The sequence below is a fragment of the Bubalus bubalis genome, chromosome 3 (genome assembly GCF_019923935.1).
Source record: "Bubalus bubalis isolate 160015118507 breed Murrah chromosome 3, NDDB_SH_1, whole genome shotgun sequence".
NCBI classification, from domain to species: Eukaryota; Metazoa; Chordata; class Mammalia; order Artiodactyla; family Bovidae; genus Bubalus; species Bubalus bubalis.
Window position 1 is genome coordinate 23124396 of NC_059159.1, and position 22572 is coordinate 23146967.

General features: G+C 48.9%; 1 pseudogene; it reads right to left on the minus strand.

Moving 5' to 3' along the window:
* Positions 1-7714: 7714 nt before the first annotated feature.
* On the minus strand, positions 7715-21991 carry LOC123332609 (annotated as a pseudogene).
* Between the last annotated feature and the right edge of the window lie 581 nt (positions 21992-22572).

Here is a 22572-nt window from a genome sequence, read left to right on the forward strand (position 1 = left end):
CACACAGAGAAGAACAGAAGACGATGTGAGACAGAGGCAGAAATTGGAGTGATGCACCCACAACTAAAGGAAGGCCAGCAGCCTCTGGAAGCTGAAAGAACAGAATCTCCCTGAGAGCCTACAGAGAGAGCTCAGTCCAGCTCCCACCTTGATTTTGGCCCAGTGGAACTGGTGTTGAACCACTGGCCTCCAGAAATGTAAGCAAATGCATTTCTCTTTTAAGTCACCAAGGTTGTGGGAATTTGTTACAGTAGTCTGGGGAAACCAATACACTTGCATTGGAGATTCCTTCTTGAACAAAACCCAGTACCTGCCCTCTAGGAGTCACAGTCTATCGGGAAATGGGAGAAGTACACAGTGCATAGGGATGCCCAGAGGGTGGAAGAGTCAGGTAGGCAAGCCTGTTGCAGCGGGAGAAGTTACCCAGGTGAAGGGCTAAAGCAGGAAGGCATACAGATAGAGGAAGCGGGGTGGGTAAAGGCATGGAGTAAGAGAAAACATTGCCGTCAGGAGACTGCCCGCGCATGGAGTGGCTGGCATGTGGGGATGTGGGGGTGGCATGACAGAATTGCTGAGATGGGCGGCAGGGGCAAGAGAGCCAAGTAGCTTCTACCCCTGAATGGAATCAGCCCCTCTGCCCTGGACTGGCACTGGGCAGCAATCAGAGGACCCCAGACTGTCGGTAGTGGACAGAAGCCTTAGAGATTATCCAGTGCAGCCCTGCCATTTCATATGTAAGGAAACTGAAGCCCAAAGAGTGAGTCCATCCAGGAAATAATCTAGAACAAGATGGCCACACTCTGGCCTCTCTCTCTCCTAATGGCATGCAGGATCCTACTTCCCCAAACAGGGATTGAACCCATGCCCCCTGTAGTAGAAGAGCAGAGTCCGAACCACTGGACCACCAGGGAAGTCCCACTCTGGCCTCTGTTGAGCCTGGGTGTCCCCTGTCTGAGGGCCTCAGAGACACTTTCTGGTGGTCCCTCTATAGCCACTTCCGAAAAAGCAGACTCTGGTCTCTAAACAAAGAGGGGGTTATTTGCATGTTATTTACATGTTGCTAATTAGATGAGAGATGCAGATTCACTCAGCCCCTTCGCTTCATGTCCCCCTGTCCCATCTCACTCCTATTGAGTTCTTCATCCTCAACCATCTCTTGAACCTTAGTAATTTCTCCCATAATTCCAGTCCAGGCCCTCAAGTCCCCCTGTATTAAGTGCTTGGTCCTGCCTGGAAAAAGGCAGGACCTGGTGTGTCTTTAGTATCTTCGGCCTGGGTGGAGGATCTTGGAGCATGTTGCAGTAGAAAGGGAGGTGATGGGTTTTTTCAGCTTGAGTTTTTCTCTGAGAATGGGGAATGGTGAGCTTTGACTCCCTGTAGCCCAGGGGCCATCTAACTGGAGCTGTGGAGTGAGGAAGAAGGTGCTCCTTGGGGATCTGGTAGGCAGGTGCCAGCTGCATGCCCCAGGCCTGCCCCAAGCCTCTTGGCTGGCAGCCACACCAGCCCACAGAGGAGCTGGCTCCGTCTTTGAGGGAGGGGGATCTTGGAGAAGGTCAGGGAGCATCCCTTGGCCTGGCGGCCTAACGTGGATAAGGTTGAGGTTACTGTGTGAGTTCCTGTGGATCCTCCAGTGGAGACAGCACATCCAGATTCTGGGGCTGTCATCAACCCAGTGCAGAATATCACGAGGCACTGTGTGAACTAAGCAGTGTCTCCCTGAGGGTAGGCACTCATAAAGGCTTTCTGATAATGGCGGGAGACAGGTCAGCAGGAAAGGGAGCCACAGAGAGGCGCAGATTCTGTCCCCTCACTTCCCATCTGTCCCCTCTTCCCTCTGAAACCAAGGCTATGCCTAGAACCTCTCTCAGATCTCTGAGAGAGGTGAGATCTCCGAGTCTGTCACCCGGTGGTGACCAGAGCAGGCGCCACGTTGCAGCCATGACAGATACAGCGGATGGGCTCAGGTGCCCCCACCCCGTCCTGGCAGAGTTGCTGTGGGGCTGCGTCACCAGTGCCACCGCTACAGCAGACTCAAGGTAGCTGCCAGGGGAATGTTAGTGCCCTGGGATTCTTGGAAAAACCTGAGCCGCAGCTCTGGCTAGCAACTTGCAAAAGCCAGCTTGCCCTGGTTAGAACAATGGACTGGATATGGGAAGAAGGACTCCTTGCGCATGTGAATAATTTTTCTCCTCAGATGCATAATGTACAAGGTACGTGTGTAGGTGCTAGGTGATATACAAGGTGTGTGTACAGGTGCCACAGGGAGACTCAGGAAGCATTCCGACCTGCATGCCTAGCTGTGCGTACATATCCCAGGGTGCACAAGTGTACATGGCATGTGAGTGTCTTCATGGAATGCCACCTTCTCTCTGCTCTGCTCTAGGGCTTCACTTCTTGGTTTTGGGTAAAATGGGACATGAGGTAGGAATGTCAGTCTCACCGTCCCGAGCCCTGTTCCCTTGTGTAGAGGTTCTCTGCTTCCATTTGCCCATGACAGCAAGTAGTGAATCCCTTCCCAGTCCTGGTCAGGGGGAGGGAAGTTTCCAGCTCCTTACTGGCCTAGATGACTCCACCTCATACCGATTCCTTCTTCCACTCGTGTGTCCAGTGACACTCTCTAATCTAGAGTCCAGGTGAAGGGGAGAGGTGGGAGGAAGTGAGGTGATGCTATGGGAGTGGGGGTAGGAAGGGTGGATCAGATACTGTTCGATTTTGCCTGGGTCCCTCTGGAGCACTGCTGCTCATTTAAAATTCCGATTTAAAGCTGAGCGGCTCTTTAAATTTCCACATTAGCATGCCGCCCTGATGCCAGGCCAAGATGTTGGGATGGATTTGGCAGGAACGCCTCCAACAGCGGCAAGCAGCAGCATTTGCCAGCAATAAAACAACGCATGAATAAAAGAAGGCTGGCTTGGCAGCAGCAGCAGCCCAGGTAGCTGGGTGAGTCAAGGAGGGGCTCTTGCGTTCAGAGGCTCAAAGGCATGAAGGCCCGGGCAGAGTAAGCATGAGTGTAGGCCTCTGCAGCTGTGTTGGCCCTCATTCTCAATCTGTGCCTGCGGTGGAATCTGGGGTGAGGGCCCAGGCAGGATGGGGGTTCCTACCCTGTGCCTGTCTCACCGCCCCCCCCACCCCGTCCACAGGATTATCTTCTTGGAGGGGACAGATGTTGCTTTTGATGAGGACACAAGGACTTGGCCCATAGCCTGAGTTGTCCTACTTCATTAAGAGCCCAGAGAACAGGTAGGGTCAGAGAGCAGCACTGCCTAGAATGGCTTCCAGATCCATGACCCCGGGTGCCCGGTGCTGAGGGGCAGGTCAGGATAAGGGGGCTGGGTGAGAGGCTGCCATGGGGACTGGGTATTGGTCCTGAGTTGGGTGGGAGAGATGCTCTGGGCTAGGTGATTGGCTAGAATGAGGAGTGGCGTGGGAGAACAAAGGGTTGCTGGGCTTGGTAACTCTAACTTTCTGCAGACTCAGGAATATTATTTGAGGTCAGATGGCAGGGGCAGCACAGAGGTCAGATAAAGCCCTGGACTGAAAGCTGGCCACTCCTAGAGGCCATTTTGGCCACTCCTGCTTCCCAGGGTCTAGGGAGTTCAACTCCAGAGGACTTGAGGCTGCTGGATCCTGTGCTCCTCTGTTCCAATCACCTGGCTGAGGCTCGTCACTAGCTCCGCCCTGACCCCCGACATTGCAAGAACAAGCAGACTGTCCTGCTCTTACCATTTATCCCTGCCACTTGGTCAAACCATCCGCTTCCCTGAAGCCCAGGGGAAGAAGACAGGGGTGGGAGCTGATGGTCTGACAGTCTCAGCTAAGGCAGAAAAGAGGGGTTTTATGCAGAGCACCCTTCCCTGGTGGAACTCCTCCCTTCGGTCATGAGTGACTTCTGGCCCCAATATGCAGAGACATTGTTAGGACTGAATTCTTTCAGTGTCTAGAGAAGCTGGAGAGCATATAGGCAGGGCCAGTTTCCGGCAGGGCAAGGGCCCCATATCCAGGACTTGGCCTGTCCTGATAGCTTTTTCCAGGGAGAATGAGGTACCTGGCCTCCCAGGCACCTTGTTGCCTGTTCTACCCATTGCAGAAGAGTCAGCTCTGGGTGGGGGAGTAGCTAGGAAGCTGAGTTTAGGCCAGAAAGCTTTTTGTCTTTTTTTTTTTTTTCCATTCATTCAACAAATATTTACTAAAGAGCTGCTTTATGCTAAGCACTGTGCTGGGCACTGGGAGCCACTGGTGAGCATGGACACAGATAGTCACCGTCCTTGTAGAACTTTCCATCTGGAGATGGAAATAGGATCATTATTCAAATGACTGCACCAATAAGTATGAAATAACTGTGCTAAATGCAATGAAAGAAGGATATATAGTACATGAAAGTATATAATCGGGGGACTTGGCTGCGTCTGAGGAGTTGAGGATGAGCTTGCAAAGGAGACAGAGAAAGAGCAGCCAGAGTGGTAGGATAATTGGCACTGACATCACAGACTCAGAGGAGGAGGTGGTCAACTGTGCTGAGAGACGCTGTGAGCTTGCAAGACACCTATTTGCCCTGACTCTTCACCTGCTAACTGTGAGTACAGGTATGGAAAGGCACTGGCATGGTGCCTGGCTCACAGTTGGCGCTCTGTAATATTAGCTCCCTTTCCCCCCTCCCTAAGCTGAGCCTCCCTCCAGGGACCCCCGACTTCTGGAACAAAGGAACTGCCTAGGCTTAGCTCCTCTGTCAACTCAGGCCCCAAACTCCGGCCATCCAGTCCTCAGTGAAGGACTCTGGGTCTCTCCCTGCCTTTCCACATTAGCCGCCTTACATAGAGCTCTCCCATCCCCCAACCCTTCTTCCTTTGCCCTGGTCTTCCATGAAGAGGGGCTGGGGTCTAGGTCTCTGAGAAAGATGGCATTCTGGCCCTGTGCTTCTGGGGCTGAGACTGAGAAGAGAGTTGGAATCCTCAGCAGCTCTCAAAGCTGCCCGGGGTGAATCTGAGTGTCTTAGGTAGGGAGAGGGAGTAGTGGGGAGATGAGGAGGGGGGCTGCCCACCCAAGGCGGCGTAGAGCCCAGAGCCTTTTCCATTGCAGACACCCCATCTGTCTCCCACAGAAGGCTCGGTTTGGAGGAGGTGCCGAGAAGGGGGGTATAGAGGATGAAATTGTACAGTCTGTAAGCGAGCACAATGGCAGGGGAAATGCTGACTGGGGATAAGGGTGGAGGGTCACAGTGGGGCACTAACAAGAAGAACTAAAGGTCAGAGGTTGGGAATGGAGGTGGGGGTAAGGACACCATGTGCTACTCTCCTTAGATAGCTTTGATTTTGATTTAAAGCTCCCTACCCCACCGAGGAGAGGGCAAAGAATCACACTTTTCTGGCCAACAAACTAAAGGTGTTCCTAAGCCCAGGGCCAGGCTGGACTCATGATGCTTCCCTCTTCCCAGCAGTCAGACCTTTGCCAAACTTTAAAATAATATTTTGGTTAAATTTGATAGCTTCCAAGGTGTTTCCTTTCACATTACGACTTTAACTGATCCTGCTCAAGTCCAGAGAGGTAAAAGTTATTTTTGATCTACACATAAAGCAACAAGGACAATAAGGAGAGGGGACCTACACGAAGGTTTCCTGACGCTACACGTTCCGTGCTCTTCATTTTTGTCCATTATTGTACTGTTTCCCCTGGCAGGACAAGTCTGCCAGGTTTTCTAGTGGAGAGCTCAGAAGATCTTCCCTGAAAAACCCAGGTCTCACTGGACACACACCCACATGGCACCCGCCCCCTGGACACCAAAATCCAGACGTTAGAAAACTGGACATCCCCAGAGGGATGACCCTGCCATATATGGAAATACGAGAGTGCTCTAGACTGGATATGGTGAGGGTGGAGGGGCAGGGCAGGGTGTGCCAGGTCAGGAAACATCCATTCCAGGTCCTCAGTGGACCCTTGGGAGTCCCTTTGGACACCCCCTCCCCACATTCCAAGTCCTAAATACTATATTTTTTCCTCTCTCTATACTTAATACGATTTCACAGCTTTCCTACCTACTCCCCTCTATTCTCCTACTCTTCCTTGTTTGGAAGTTCTTCCTCAGGTGTAACTTTATAAGGCTGCAGCTTATTCCTTCTAAAACAGATGCCAAGGGAACCCAAGACAGGGCTTCAGCTATTAAATATAAATAGACAAGGGAGGGAAACTGAATATAGAGACAGATATTATATCTCTCAGTCCCTGTGAGTTATTAGGAAGAAGGCACCAGTGGTTGCTAAGCAACAGGTCTCCATAGAGGACAAGGCACCTAGAGGAAAAAGTCACCTAGAGGAAAAAGCCTCCTCTGACGGAATATTGGGGTGAAAGGGTAGGGAAGGTGGGGTTAAAGGGCTATAGCCTGGCAGGCAGGGTTTCTGGGGAACCGTGGGTCTATCCTCCAAGATCAGCCCTAGTCCCCAGGCCTTAGCAAACTCCGCCTGTATAGCCTTCAGGATTGGTGGAAGGAGGAAGGCCTCAGGCACTCCTCCCTTCCTGCCAGGAGGAGGGAACCTGGTTTCCATAGCAACACAGAAACAATCCTGGCCTTACTTTGCTTATGCCTTCTCTATAACCCCCTCACGGAGCAGCACCTTTCATACACCCCTTTCTCTGACCCCCAGCTTCTGATTTGAGAGGGGAGGGCACATAGGAACGTTATGGCTGGGGATGCCACAAAGCTGGTCACACTTGGTTTATTAAGTGACTTATTAAGACTCTAAAGGGGGAGTGACTTTTAGGAGAAAGGACCTCCAGGTGTCCTTTGACCTCTGCACCCCCGAAGGGGCTGAAAAAAGCACGGCCAAATGGTGGCATCCGATGCAAATTCTGGGCCCAGCTTTCCTTTCTAAAGGGCAAGTACAGACTGGGATTGGAGGTCAGGAAGAAAGAAGAGGCAGGGTTTTTTTTTTTTTTTTTTGCCCCTTGGCCCCCCAGGCCCCCATTCTCCTAGACCTGAAGTCCACTGTCGTCAAGCCGGGAGAATGGAGATACAGAACATTAACGTATGTCAAGTATAAGTGAGTGGCACCGAGGGGCATAATCTGTTTTTCTAATATGACCACAAGCAGAGTGTTAGAAGAATTAGGCCGACAGCTGCTGGTTTTCCCCCTCCCTTCCTACCCCCGCTCCTCGCGCTCCCTCTCCCTTCCTCCTCGGCGTTTGCACACACCAATGGCAGCCGAGCCCTGCTCGCGATTTCTCTTAATCTTCCTCCGCCATCCTGCGCTCTTTCCGCAGGCGGTGCTGCGAAGCCGGCAGAGCTCCGCGTCACACCTTACTGCTCTCTGAGATTGCTCCACAGAGAGCTCAAGGAGATGGCAATTCGGCGCTGATGCCGGCTGGCAGCAGTTGGGAGAGGGGAAGGAGGAGAGAGAGGGAGGAAAGGAAGGTGGGGGGGAGTTGGCACGGATACCAAGTTTTTCCCTCGAGAGACATGGTTGGGGGGGGGGGAGGCGGGGTGCGGTGGAGAAGAAGGAAGAAAATGACACAGAGAAAAGGAAATAAGGAAAAAGAGGCAGAGGAAGAGAATATTAAAGTTCTCTCATTCACAAGTGGGCGTCCTTGGCCCACCTCACTCATGACCCTCTACAAATCATACCACCTAGTCGGGCTTCCCACACCTCTCTCTCTCTCTTCCCGCCAGCCAACCTGGAAGTCAAAGCGGCCTAGGCATGTTGTGTGTAGTGGTGCAAGCGTGTGTGTGTGTGTGTGCGTGTGTGTACGCCTGTATGTTGTCTCTGTTTTGGATCGCAGTAGAATGCAGTATGTAAATGAGATGGTTATTACCGCAATGTTCATCAAGCTGAGCCGAGAAGACATTAATAGCCTGATGAATATGCATGTGAATTTGTTAATTAAGTTAATTATTCTGCTGAAAATGCATTCGTCTTCCAAGGACATTTTCCCAATGATTTTTACATGCTCTAGCCATTAGTCATGCTATATTTTATCAGGGAAATGAGTTTGCTTAAGTTGTAAAAAAAAAAAAAAGAGAGAGAGAGCAAGAAGAGAAATAGAGAAAGGAAGAGGGAAAAAATGAAAGAGGAAAGAGGAAAATGTGTTGAAGTTTAGAGTCGGAAGGCATCTGAGGCCAGCCTTAAGTTTGAGGCCCAGCTGGGCTTTTGAAGCCTGCGCTCGATTTTTATGGGTATCTCACTCTAAAATTTTTGCCCTTTTTTTTGATGACAAACTTTTTTTTTCCAGTGCCAAATTTCCAACACATTAATTAATTGTTGTAGCCAATTAACTGTAGTTGTGCAAATGAGTTTAGCACTAATTACCATGCAGTGCCTGTAATCACATAAAAAACTTGCTGAGAGAGAGAAAAGAGGAATGGGAAGGGAGTGGTGGCAGGAGAGGAGGGTACCTGGAGTGGAGGGGCAGCCAAGGGAAGGGAAGAAGCAAAGGTCTTGGGGTTTCCTGGTTAGGTGCCATCTTGGCTTGAAGGGCAGGTAGCTGTCTCCACATTTCAGGCCTCTGACAGTCAGGAATCTCACTGGGAATAAGAGCCAGTAAAAGTGGCCTCCTTTTGTCTAAGAACTTCTACCCAGGGAATTTCCTGACTGTCCAGTGGTTAGGACTCTGCGCTTTCATAGCCAAGGGCCCAGGTTCAATCCCTGGTGGGGGAACTAAAGTTCCTGTAAGCCTCACTGCGGGGCAAAAAGACAAAAACAAACAAATTAAAAAAAAAAAAAAAAAACCACCGAATTCCACCCCAAAAAAAGGTTTAGAATGGATATCTCTGATAATTTCAAGAATGCAAAGTACTCCTTATAAATTCTGAAGCCCTCAGTGTTTATCCCCCATGGCTGGAATTGCTGGATAAGGATGGAGGGTGCATTGGAAGAAGATTCGCCATTTCTGATGGGCCAAGGGAGATGGAGAAGAATGCTATGTACTCTCAGCTTGGTTCCTGAGCTGTAAGTAGACAGGGAAAGTTGTTACAAGTCCACCACAGCTACTGGAATAGGCCAGGGGAGCAATGGTAACAGCAACTGTAAAAAAAAAAAAATCTGGTCCCAGCAGGAGGTGGGAGGAGGCAGCCTTTGGCCAGACATAGCTCCCAGGAGGAAAGCCAAACTTTCTCTCCTGCAAGCTGGCATCTCTTCCATTCATCACGTTTAGGCTGACTCTAGTTTTCCACCTGTCAGCTTCCGCCAGTGCCCAGAGGCTTAGGGATAGACCAAATGATTTCTCTAGCTCCTTCCGACTTAGCTGTCCATGATTTGGAAAGAAACAGCAGTGGTAAAGGGAGGACTAAGTGTGAACTGGCTTTTATTTTAGGCAGATAAAGACTTGTTTTTTTAATTGAATGAGTGATGCTTGTAGTTGCCAAGGCCACTATGTACAGAGAGGAGAGGGAGAACTTTATTTCTTGGTTTCTTCCTTCTTGGACAGAGTCCTTATGATTTCCTCCTTCTTGGCCTTGAGCCGCTCTTCATGGTGCTTGTGGGCTTCCTTGGTCTTCAACCTGTGGGCCTCAGCCTGGTCTGCCAGAAGCTTCTTGCAAGCCTAGTCTGCCTTCAGCTTGCGGATATGTTCCACAAGAATCTGCTTGTTTTTAAACATATTACCCTTCACTTTAATGTATAGGCTGTGATACATGAAGTGGTCAGTCTTCTTAGGCTCACAGTATCTTCTGAGAAGCCGGCACAGAATTCTCAGCCTCCTCATCCAGGTTACCTTCTCATCGGAGCACTGGCAGTACCCTTTCCCTTACCTGTGCCTATGTGCATCTCGTTCCAGTGGGTCAAGGTGTCTTTCTAGCATTGAGCCTGGGAATGGAACATCATAGTCTTCCAGATCATCAGCCCACCTTTGATCAGCTTCTAGAGCTGCTGATGTGAGGCGGCATCGGTGATTTCATTAGTCTTATTGGGGCCTAACCAGACCTTCTTTTTGTTACAGCGGAGGATGCCGAAGGCAAGCCTTTTCTGAAGCCCGAGCATACTTTTGGTTGCAGCTGCAGAGGCAAATGGTGAACTGGCATTTTTTTACTCCACTCTGCTTCCCTCGTACCGTGTCCCAGACACTGAGCCCGCCCAAGGTGTATGTGCTGTGTGTAAATGACCTATAGTTCCCCACCACACTAAAAAAAAAAAAAAAATTAAAATGCTACTTCTCCCTTACTATTAAAATGCTATTTCTGCCATCCACCTGTCACCCCAGAATAGAAAGCTCACTTGTCATGGGACTCAGTTTCCTCAGACCTCATCAGAGACACTCAACTTCACATTTCCAAGGACAGCCTTGGCTATTCGTCCTCTGATACATACCCAAAGGCTGAGTTTTCCCTTTCCCATTCCAGGTCCCAGGTCTGTGGGAAGACTGCTCACAGGGTTCATCCACTTCAGCCTTGAGGTGTCAAAGGGGAAATGATTTCAAATGCAAAGGCTGTGTTGCCCCCTGCTTCAGGATATGGGCACTTGGCATGCTCACTTGTGTCCCAGTCTTTGCGATTCGTGGAGTGTAGCCTGCCAGGTTCTTCTACCCATGGGATTTTCTAGACAAGAATACTGGGTTGGGTTGCCATTCCCTGCTTTAGGAAATCTTCCCAACCCAGGGACTGAACCTGCATCTCTTGCATTTCCTACACTGGCAGGCAGATTCTTTACCTTCATGACACTGCTCTTGTAACCTATGAGGCAAAGTTAGCAGTGAAGACCTGAACTGACTCAAGCTGCATCAGTGCTCTTCCTGCCTCTGACATCTCTCTTTTCCACATCGTCTTCCCAGCAACCTTAGTCAAGGTCTGAGAAAGCCTGCTGTAGTAGAAAGAGCCCTATTGTCTTGAGTCCCAAGCTCTTCTTTGCCATTTAACAGCATGTGACTGTGGGAAAATCATTTATGAGCCTCAATTTTCCCTGTCTATGAGATGGAAGTAATAGTGGGTGCCATGACTGAAGGGTTAAGAAACTTAATAATCGTGAATATGAAACAACACTCAGGTCACCAAGAATAGGCTTTTTCATTAGTTGCTAAGTGAGTACAAAGTCAGAGCACAAAGCATTCCTTTTTTCAAAAAACTTTTAATTTTATTGGAGTATAGCTGATTTACAATGTTGTATTCAGTATTCTTTAATAGATTAATGGTTAAACATGGTACATCTGTGGTACATCCATATCTTGAAATAAATAAAATAAACTACTGATACATTAAAAAACTTGGATGGATCTCCAGAGGATTACGCTGAATGAAAAAAATTCAATCCCCAAAAGTTACACAGTGTATGATTCTATTTTCAAATGACAAAATTTTAGAAGCGGAGGATATATTAGTGGTTGTCAAGGGTTAAGAAGGGGGTGACGTAGAGGCGTGATCATTAAAAGGGTAACATGAAGAATCCTTGTGGTGCTGGAACTGTGGTAGCAGATTTAAGAATTTACAGAGGTTATAAAATTGCATAGAACTTAACACACAGGTAAAACCAGGGAAATATGACGAAGACTGGTGGATTGAAATAATGGCAATATTCTGGCTGTGATGTTATGCTACAGTTTTACAAAACGTTACTTACTACTGGGTGAATGTGGGCAAAATGTATAAGGGAACTCTCTATTATTTTTACAACTACAATTACCTTAATTTTTAAAAAGGATATGATAGATTATTAATGTTTCTGCTGGGTATAGGAGAGAGAAGGGCCTGCCCTTGTGTTCCCACTGCAGAATTCCAAAGAGGAAGATTAAAAAATATTATTCTCATTGCATTAATAAAATCATTATAACTATGGGGAGTGGGGTATTTGTATCTGATGTACCAGTAATTCCACTCCCTTGAATTTACTTTAAAAATTACAGGAAGTTTTTCACAAGAAAAAAGAACTCTCTAAGTATTATGGTGATGAATGTTAACTAGACTCACTGTGTGATAATTTTGCAATATATACAAATATTGAACCATTATGTTGTAACCTGAAACTAATAAAATGTTATATATCAATTCTACCTCAATAAAACATGAAAAAAAAACCACAAAGTTTTATGTGGTAGGATGTTCATCATGGTATTATCTGTAACAGTAAACATATCTAAATGATTAAAATAGTGGATGAGCTTTATAAATCATGACATATCTAGGTGATGAAATAGTCTATAGACTTTAAACATACTTAAAAATATAATACACCAAGAACAATGCCAGGTAGTTCTTCATTTTACTGAGATGTTCTGGGTATTTAAAAGAGCTAATATAGGTAAACGCACTTACAAACTGTAAAGTGCTTGGCAAGTGCTCCGTGCTGCTATCCTTTTATTTTGGCTGTGCTGCACAGCATGTAGGATCTTAGTTCCCTGACCAGGGCTGGAACACACATGCCCCCTGCAGTGGAAGCACGGGGTCCTAACCACTGGACCACCAGGGATTTCCATTCCTCTGTGTTATCTTACTGGCTGTCTCTCCTAGCTCCATTCTAGATGAAGTTGTACTTCCAGGCAGGACACTACCTGAGGAACTCCTAGCTGAAGTCATGGGTATGGGGAAACTGACTTCTTCTGGAGTGTGACTCAAAGGACTGGGGCTACTTCCTTTCCAGGAGACTGCCACCCTGTTTCAAATCATCAATAAAACTATGGACATTACCCCCAGCATTTGCACAAACTCACATTTGGCTATAATTCCAGGGGATTCATAAGAGTCTTTGAAGAAATGTCAGCCCTGATGACTCTGAAAAAGTAGTAGACTCTACTGTATCAACCACCAGTGACTGAGCACCTACTACGTATCAGGCACTTCCCGAGGTACTTTACACATATTATTTCACTAAATTCTCTTCACCATCTTAAAAGGTTATCTGCATTTCACAGACAAGGAAACCAGGCCTAAAAGAGGTTAAGGGATTTACCAAGGTAGCACAGCTAGTAAACAGCAGCACTGGCATTGGAACTCAAGGCTGTCAGCCCATAAACTTGCAATCTAACCACACACGCTAGGTTTAGAACTGAGGAGGAAACTGCACTGAGGTACACGTCTGGAGGAGCCCCAGAAAATTACCCTGTTCTTCCAATGCCCCTTGGGTAAACACAGACTTAAAACCATCCAAGGTAAAAGAAAAGTCTCTAAAGAGAAGTAGATCCATTCTGAAGTCTTATATTCCATGAGTAAGTTTTTCCATATATCTAACCTCTATCGTTTCTGCTAAAATCCTATCCCGTTACCTCTCTTGTTTCCAGTGGGGATGGTGAATACATGACATGATGCCCCTCCATGAAAGGTCCTGGGACCAGAGGGGATAGAGGAGTTTCTCTTTCCCCAGGACTGCTGAGGCCTCAGTTCCCTTGGTCTCTTGGATCTTCCCCAATGTATCAAACCAAACAATGAGCAGGAGAAAATGGATTAGCAAACTAGAACAAGGAGATCAGCTTGGAGGGTGGCCTGGGACTCTCTCAGGACCTTAGTGCTGGGCTCAGGGTGAAGGTAAGGTGGGCTGTTTTCCCCACCAGGCTCAGCAGCCAGCTTCATGTTTGACATCTACTCAGCTGTGGAGGTCCAGCCAGCATCGTTCATGCCAGAGCCTCTTGTTTGTCTCAATATGACATCGCTGTAGAAAGGAGGGGCCTGGGGGATTCTGCCATTCTGCATTTATTCCTCCTGCCTCAATACTACCTTGCTGTACTTGCTCAGGAGCAGCCAGTCCACTGGGGAGGGGGGCGCTTAGAGATACCCAGGGAAGAGAATAATCTTGTGAGGAGAAGCCTGGGATCCTAAGACTTTTCTCTCAACATGACAGTCAGGAAGGAAACTGGGGCCTCAGTCCAGACATAGATTGGGAAGAAGAGGTGTCTTCCGTCCCTCTGTCTTTCCTTCCCTCCTCCATGTACTATTCTACTCTGCTGGGACCTAGGCACGCCCACTTTGGCTTCCCTTGGCCCACCTCTCTTATGGACAGGAGAGGGTTAAAGAGATGGTATGGGCAAGCCATAAATTTCCCATCAGTGTGGGGAGGGGAGGACTGTTGGCAGGGAGGGGGGTAAGCTGGGTGGGGTGGGGGGGGGAGCTGGGAAAAAGCCAGGAGGTTGTCTCTAGGTAACAATAAACACTGCAAGCAAGGAGCAGCTGTTACACTTACTCTCTCTGCATCACAATGCTGAAATAACACTAATAAACCAGTGTGCCCAATGCACAGGCATATACACATTCAGGGCCAAGTTCTGCTGTACCCCTAGAGCTGCCCTTTGCTTCAGGTCAGGGCCCTTGGTGCCAGTGGACATACTTGTCTTGGCCTCGCTATACTTATGTGGAGGATGAGGACTGGTGAGTCAGTCTCAGAGCCAGAGTGGCATTCTCAAAAGAAGGAGGGTTTCAGAGGCTGGGGATTCTGGGTTCAGAACCGGAGGGCTTTCACCGATGGGAAGAGGTCAAATGGGGTAACTCTTGGCTGGGAGTTGGGAGGAGCAGAGGAGAATGAGAGAGAAAAAAGTGTAGCGAACAGACAACTACTTACCATGTCTTCTCAGATTGGAGGGCATGAGGTAGCCAGAAGTGGAGTCAGCTAAATGGAGGTGGAAGTTAAAGGAGGGTTGAAGAGAAGGTTTAAGAGGTGGTATTGTGGAGTGATCCTTGTATCTCCTGAAGCTGAACTCCCCACACTGGCCTGCACCCCGCCTGGTGCCCCAAGCCTCCCCCTCACAGCACCACTTTTACAGCAGAGCCAGGTGATACATCAGTTCAGTTCAGGGTTGAGCTTTATTATGGGTGTTCCAGCAGGGGTCCCTGGGTTCCTGATGCTGCCAGGAAGAGCTGGGGGTGTGGAACTGGTCACATCTCCCTACATAAAGAGCAGCTGGCCTGTCCCTTTGTCCAACCAAAACTGTCTCTGGATCCCCAGGAGCATCCCAGCAGAGGGGCCCCTCATCCCTGCTGGACAGCAGAGCTGCCATCAGTGAAAAGAACAGAAATAGGCAAATGAAAACTTAGGGTCTCTCAGAGAACTCTCCTCCAATTCTTCTCTGAGGTTAGGAAGAGGATATTTATTAAGTGTCTAGATACGCTGGTATCCAAGATCCCTATTTCCTTTTGCTGAAACAGGGAGGACCCTGGGACTGTGGTCAGGGGCATGGCTAGTTCTCCTGGTCCTTTTTCTGGCCCTGTGCTGCTGGTGTGACCTTAAACATAGTATTTTATCATCCCCCTGATTCAGAAAGTCTGGAGAAGATGCACATCGCCTACTTGGCCTGTAAGGGAAGAGAAAATCGGCACCTTTGAAGACCACAGTTTCTGTTTCCAACAAAGAATGTATAAGACCAAGTGGTAATCCTTCCAGGTTCTGGTCTTAAAATAGTGCCCCCCTACTTAAAAAAAAATGTTCTGGGTGTCAGCTGGGTGCCCAGAGCTGTGGCAGGCAAGAGAGGGCAGGGAGCAGTAGCTGTGTCTGCCCAGGAGTGCTGAGCTGCCCAGCACATTACCCTGTGTGTAGCCCATGGACACAGTAGAGTAAGAATAACTAGCCTCTCCTATCCTTTCCTCACTGAGAAGCCTCTCCCTGGGAATGCTCAGCATTCCCTGCCATCTTCTCTCCCATTTCCCTCTCTTCTTAGCTGGGGTCTCTCCTTGCCCCACAATCCAGATGAGAGACCTCTATCCACAGAGCGCAGAGTTGGGGAGAAATGGGGCAAAAGGGAGCTCTAACAGGCCCAGATGCCTTCTCCTCTGTCGTTATCATGAGCCACCCTCTATTGTTATGAGTCACCAGAACCTTGAGCTCAGCTGAGCTGCCCTCCCTACAGCCACTCCAGCCAGGTAGACAGGCACCTACAGGACCCAAGAGCCCACCATCTTCCTACTTCCAGGGCCACAGTCCTCTTCTTCATCCCTAGGAATCTGCACCACAGACACACTGAGAAGAGTTAGAAAGAAGTGTGAGAGACCCCAGCATGTGCTCTGTGCTGTAGCAGAGAGCCAGCTGCCTGTACGGCAGAGCAGGATCACCAGCCAGGAAACCCAGCACAACCTGGGCACAGAGCCTTGTCAGCATGTGAGAGGATGCGTGAGACAGGATGGGGTAAGAAGGCTTTTTCAGGAGCAGGCATCTCCTCCTGGCTCCCTCTCTGGTCACTGTCTCTTCTCCTTGGCTTCTCTCCCCAGGTATTGATGGACATCATGGCACTGACACCTCTGAAATGTCTTCCTTCACCTCCTCCATGGCTTTGGGAGTTAGAGAATGGTCTGCATGATAACCTTCGAGGTGTCAAGGTGGGAGGTTCAGACATCCAGCTCTCTTACCAACCAGTGGGACACACTGAGGGAGAAGGAGGAAAGGAGCTCCATCAGAGTAAAAGTTAAACCTGGGCCAACACAGAGTCCCTCAGCAACCCCTCTTCTCTAGAGTGCAGGGGATACTGGGTACTGCTACCTCTGCCTTCACTTACTTCAAGTCTATCCCTCTTTCCCTGCAAAAGCTCAGGGTTACTTCTGGATTCCAGAGCAGGCTCCAGGCTCTGACTCCAAGGCTGCAGATGTCATACCCTTGGTTAAATCTTGAGAGTGTGAGGCAGAGCTAGTGGAGATTGAGGGCAGGGAAGTCTTGTTCCTGAGAGAAACATAAAGAATCTATCAATAATTGAATGGTTTAAGGGCCTTTTAGCTCCTCCAGCATACCTCTAATCCTGGAGTAGGGGTAGACAAGGGGTGAGAAAGAGGGCCTTCAGAAAGCCTGACGCCTCTTATCTTTCTCCACCGAATGCTCTTCCGTTGCTCCGTTTCTCTAAACAAGAGCCATCTAATAAATCCCCTCAACAACACTCAGAATGAATAGCCTACTTTGAGTTAGGTAGCAACCCCCCGCCCAAAGGTGGGACTACAGGCCTCAGTTTCCAATCCCCCTCTCTATCTTCCCTCTTTCTGGTTTCTCCCTGACCTCCGCCACACCTCTTCCTGCAGGTCCTTGGAAGCAGGGGAAATGCAAGGGGGCCTTCTCATCTTGTTGGTAGTAGAAAGGGCAGAGAATCAAGACAGCCAAGGAGATGGCCCTGAGGGTCTAAGAAAAGGGCAGAATGAGCCTGGGGGCACTTAGAAAGGCACATCTGGGTCTTTCCTAGGGACTTTGGGGATATTAAATGGTGAGTGTACTGAGATGAGAACGTATTTCTGGGAGTAGGGGATAACTGTTGGGGGCTTGGAGAGTGTGACAAAGTTTCTAAAACTCACACAGCTTTCCAAGCTCTCTGCCCATCCTTGTCCAGACCTCAACTTAGTCTCATGAAGCACAGAACAAACAATGTTGAATTTTTTTTTAATGTTGACTTTTTTGAGGAAGGAAGGAGACGCCAGGAAATGCCATCTTTGGCAACTTGGTGGGCAAGTCACTTCTCTCCATAAGTCTTTCTTAACTCTAGCATCTGAACAGTGAAGGAGGTGGGGGTGGGGACAGCTGGAAACACGCCCCTCTCTCAAGTGTTCATCAATACCTTATAGAATCGGACAGGGCTTCACTAAGAGCTTTGGGCCATGGTGCTGCACAAATACAGAGGCATTTCCGACTCAGCTTTCAGAGCCTTGAGTTTTAATTCTATCTCTCTTCTTGGCCTAGACATAGGATAAGACCATGCCTTGCTACATTTTGGGGCATAATTTTCTCTAGCAGTTTTCACTGCAGCAGAAAAATTTGTGATAAGATCTCAGAAAAAGCTCAATATTTAGTCGCCATTGGGGAATCTATACCTTGGTTAAGGAACTGGGGAAGCTGATGTATTTCCTTCCCTGTGCCTTTTAGAATACAGTAAAATCTCATGGGAGTGGGTACTTCTGGAGGATCTGTCTACATGAAAGCAAGGGAATGGAGATGCCCTCTGGAACAGACTGTATGAGGGAAATGTTCCCCCAGTAATGCACCCACCTTACTCCCTTAAGTTGCTTTCAAAACTCAGAGGTCAGAGACAGGAGACTCCAAGAAACGGAAAATAATACTCTGCCAAACCTTTCCCCTTGACTTTCCTCCCAATACCCTACCTACCTACATTTTCTGGTGTTCCCAGGAATTCCCCAAATCCAGGAACAAAAGTAACTCCAGGACAAGATTCAAATGTTTCCCTTCTCTGGGTCTCCGTTTTCACATCTGTAAAACGAATGGTTTGAAAAGATGAGCTCCAAGTTCTCTTCCTTACAACAGTAAGGGTCTATGATTCACCCCAAGGCATCAGCCCTCATTTGCATGTAATCTCCATGGCACTTATTTTATGTCTAAACACACAGAAGTATCTCTGAACCCTGCCCCTCTCCTCCCTCTCACCAGAGTCTCTGGTTCGTTGGTCCCTAGCTCTTATCCTCACCCTTCAAGGACCTCAAAGCTCTGTCCTCACCTTCCTTTCACAATTTTACAGCACTCACTGGGACAAGCTCAATTGCACAAAACTGGGGAACAAGAAAACAGCCTTACCTAATATTTCTGGCTGCAATTTGGGGGCTCAGAACTGAGTCAACTGGTGAGGTTCTACCCTTTTTGAAGGTCCTGGAAGTTGGGGGGAAATCCCAGTGCCTCTTCTCCTCCTCCACCTCTCTATTCTCCATGCCAGAACGCAAAGTGGCCAGTGATTGATGGGCCTGGGTTCCCGGTAACCGCACCCAGTGGCCCAATCCTCCTCCCCTACCCAATCTCTCCCCTGTCCCTATTCAGAGATCAGATTGTCTCATGTTGGTCCCTGAGGTCCCATTAATTAAAAATACATCCAATTAAATGGCAGGTGAAAACGTGCTATTGGAGCTCTCCACCCCCCTGCCCCAGCTTGGTCCCCCCCACCCCCCTTTTAAGGCTCAGCTGTGCTTTGAGCTGAGAAAAAAAAGAGAGAGAGAGGAAGAAAGAGGGAGAGGGAAGAGGAAGACATAGAGGTGGGGGTATGGGGGAAAGCTATTTGAACCTCTGCCAGGGTAGCATGTGCCAGCCTGGGAGGGTGGCACTGTGCCCTGGTGTCTAATTTCTGGAGGTGTGAGTAGGTTCAGTCAGCTGGGTACCCACTTCCATTTCCCTTAAAGGGGCAGAGGGAAGTCAAAGGTGGCGGCTAGCTGTACTGCCCTCCTTCTGGGTTCGGTGAGTGAAAGGTAGACATGTAAATGGTAGAGGGCCCTTAAGACAGGGTGTGATGTTCAGGGGTTGCAAGAGGCTGAAGCTTCTATTCTTGGTATACTCCTGCTCTTCCCCAAACTGCAAAGAAGATAACGAGAAGCATGGTGAGACCCAGGTGGCAGGGCATGGCATGGCTCCCAAGCCAGGCTGTACCTACCCCTGCCCACAGGAAAGCTGAGAAAAAAATGGAGGGAGGAAGGAGCCATGATTTGGGTAGGAGCAGATGAGTCAAATAGGATAAAATATACCAGCATGGACATTTGCGTGGGCAGCACCTTATAAGTAAGAGGCTCTGGAGGGACCTATTTGTTCTTTCTCTGTGCAAAAAGCAGCAGAAGTAATACAAAGTCACCTCAATCTGGCAGGCTGTGAGTAGGGCATCTTTTCTCCTTCACATTTATGGTGTCCCCAGCATTTTGTAAGGCATCTGTCCTGTCCTCCACCCCTCTAAAGCCTTCTGGCCCCAAGCAAGGCAAAGTTAATAGGCACTGAGAGCTGCTGGGTGAGGAGCTATGAAAAAAGGAGTAACTAAAAGTGGTACTCAGAATCCAGGCAGTACTGGGGGTATCTGCCAACTGAGGGCCCCCGCCTGGCCTCCCTGGCAGTCTCAGTACCTCTTCACTTCACTTTAACGCTAATTGGAGATTTTAATCTGTGCTGCTGCTCTGCTCGGGGTGCTGGGGGGAGCGCCAGCTGTGCAGCAATTCCAGCAGCACCGACTGTTTAATCAAGCTGTCCTCCTGGGGAGGGACCCTCGGGCATGGGGGTAGGAGGGAGGAGGAGAACCTCTGTCATCTCCCTTAGCCTGTTCAGCCTAGAAGGGCTTCCTGGAGACTGAGGACCAAATGTGGGAGACCTTATCCCCACAAGGGCTCCATGGCCCTTGGATCCTTAGTGGAGCCAATACACATATGGGAGCACCATGAGGCTTAAGGGCCAAAGCAGTTCCCATCCCATCCTGCTTTCTGGCACCTTTTTTGGCACAGAGTCCCAGAGTGTCCTGGGTGTCCTTTAGACACTCAGGCTGTAAATATCTTTCAGATCATCTGAGCTCTGCAGGTTTGTGCTGGGAGAAGTGATGGGGGCATAGAAGGCTGAACTTTGCTACTCTCTCAGTCTTCTCAGTCCTCTCCCTTCCTCTTAAGAGAGTTAACTCTTTAAGAGCTACTTCTCTTGAAACAATTATCATAAGAGATTTTTTTTCTCTCTCTCTCTGAAAACCCAGATACCTCCAAACTCTGGGCTGGAAAGTGACTGTCTAGAGGCTGAGGACAGGTGGAGCCTGTTACACCCCTAAAGAAAGAAACACCTGTACAAGGTGTTTGGTGCCTAAAACTAGGAGGCTTCCCAGGTTTGACTGGGAATCTATTGACATATCAGTCCACTAGGGAAGAACATTCAGGGTCTCAGGCCATTTTTTAAGGAAGATCAAGTGCAAGAACAATTAACTATTCTTCTGGCTCCTTGGGCTTCTGGACTCAGGCTCTCTGAGGATGTTTCTCACCCCTGTCTCAGGGAAAGAGTGTGGTGCCCCGCCTCTCCCTTCACCCAAATGCTGTCCGCTAAGGGGCAGGAGTTTTAATTGGTCAGCAGCGCCCTCGTGTGGCAAAAACCAAGGCTGTAGCAGCCCAAGTGGCCCAGAAGCTTTGAGGGATCAGACATCCAGATTGACAGAGGGGTAGGCACGGAGAAGGCAATGGCACCCCACTCCAGTACTCTTGCCTGGAAAATCCTATGGACGGAGGAGCCTGGTGGGCTGCAGTCCATGGGGTCGCTAAGAGTTGGACACGACTGAGCGACTTCACTTTCACCTTTCACTTTCATGCATTGGAGAAGGAAATGGCAACCCACTCCAGTGTTCTTGCCTGGAGAATCCCAGGGACGGGGGAGTCTGGTGGGCTGCCGTCTCTGGGGTCGCACAGAGTTGGACATGGCTGAAGCGATTTAGCAGCAGGCACGGTACTCCAGGTATCCAATACTTCCGGAGACATTTCCTACTTTCTAACACCTAAGTCTCCATCCATCCCATCCTAACTGCCTCACCTCCAATTCAAGGTATGTGCCTACCAGGGGAGGGGGCACCTTACCCAGAGCTGGCATTTGCTTAGGCCTACTGCTTACACTGTCTGGATTGCACGCGTGAAGAGCGATTGCTGACAGAGGAGATCTAAGGTCAAAAGGGTAAGCTGATATCAACTACAACGGCAGGAGAGGCTCTGGAAACCTTGCCATCTCCCTACAGGTGCCAGACAAGAGCTGCCTCCTAAGCTGGAGACTGAATATTACCTACTGATGAGTTCTGCCCTACAGTGATCCATTTGCTACTCCCTGGATGTGTCTTGGAATGAATAGGGACAGACTCTTAAGAGTCTGAGATCCTTGTCCTCAGGAATGGACACAAGATAAAAACCTTTCCCTCAAAAGATTCAAGTTATTCCCCAAGGTTCCAGGCCATAGGGTAGAATGCACATCTGGGACTTCAGGCTTCCAACCCTAAGAGACGGGCTGCCTGTCATTAGACCCTAACACTATCCATTTACTGCTCCTTTCTTCCCTCACCCACTAAATGGGAGAAACGGTTTTGAATTACCGAAAAGAGGACGGTATCTAACATTAGGAACGTCGCTCTAAAAATTAGGGCTGGAAGTCACCAAGCCAGAGAGCTGAGTAAACATGGCCTTCCCGACTTGTTTGGAGATATTTAACAATAGACAGAAATATTCCCAGAGAGCAATATGATCCTGTTTGGGGTTTGAGGGTAGGGAGAGGAGAGCACCTACCTCGTCGGAAGAAGGGTAGGGGTAGGCACTGTAGGTTGGTGACCTGCTCAGTTCTGGGCACTGAGGATGGGAATAAGCAGGCTGGCAGACTTCTACTTCCGGTGTCCTGCACAGTGTGTGGACGGGGGGATCTCCCATCAAACCTGGGAAGGATGTGGAGAAACTGATGAGAAGTAGTAAAAAAGGGACATCAATGTCCTATCCTCAGAAGAAAGAGAAAATAGCTTCTTGGGGAAAAAGAAGGCAGGGCTATGTGTGAATGACGTAGTGGGTGAGTGAGGCAGGTGTTGTAGAGAGGCTGAGAGTAACCGATATTAGCATCACATTATTGAGTAACAGCTGACCAAGAGATAAGAACAGGGATGAAATGACCACTAATGTCAATAAAGGGGGTTGCCCATTCTAGCCAGGAGGGAGGAACTGCTAATCAGAAGGTAGGACACTGGCCTTCCCTGGTGGTCCAGTGGTTAAGAATCTGCCTGCCAGTGCAGGGCACGTGAGTCTGAACCTTGGTCTGGGAGGATTCCGCATACCATGGGCAACTAAGCCTGTGCGCCACAACTGCTGAGCCTGTGCCCTAGAGCCTGCGCTCCCAACTAGAGGGGAGACCCCCATCTAGAGAAGTCTGATGCACAGCAACAAAGACCCAGCACAGCAATAAATAAATAAAATTTTATTTTAAAAAGAAGGTAGGACACCAAAATAGAGTCAAAAAAAAATTA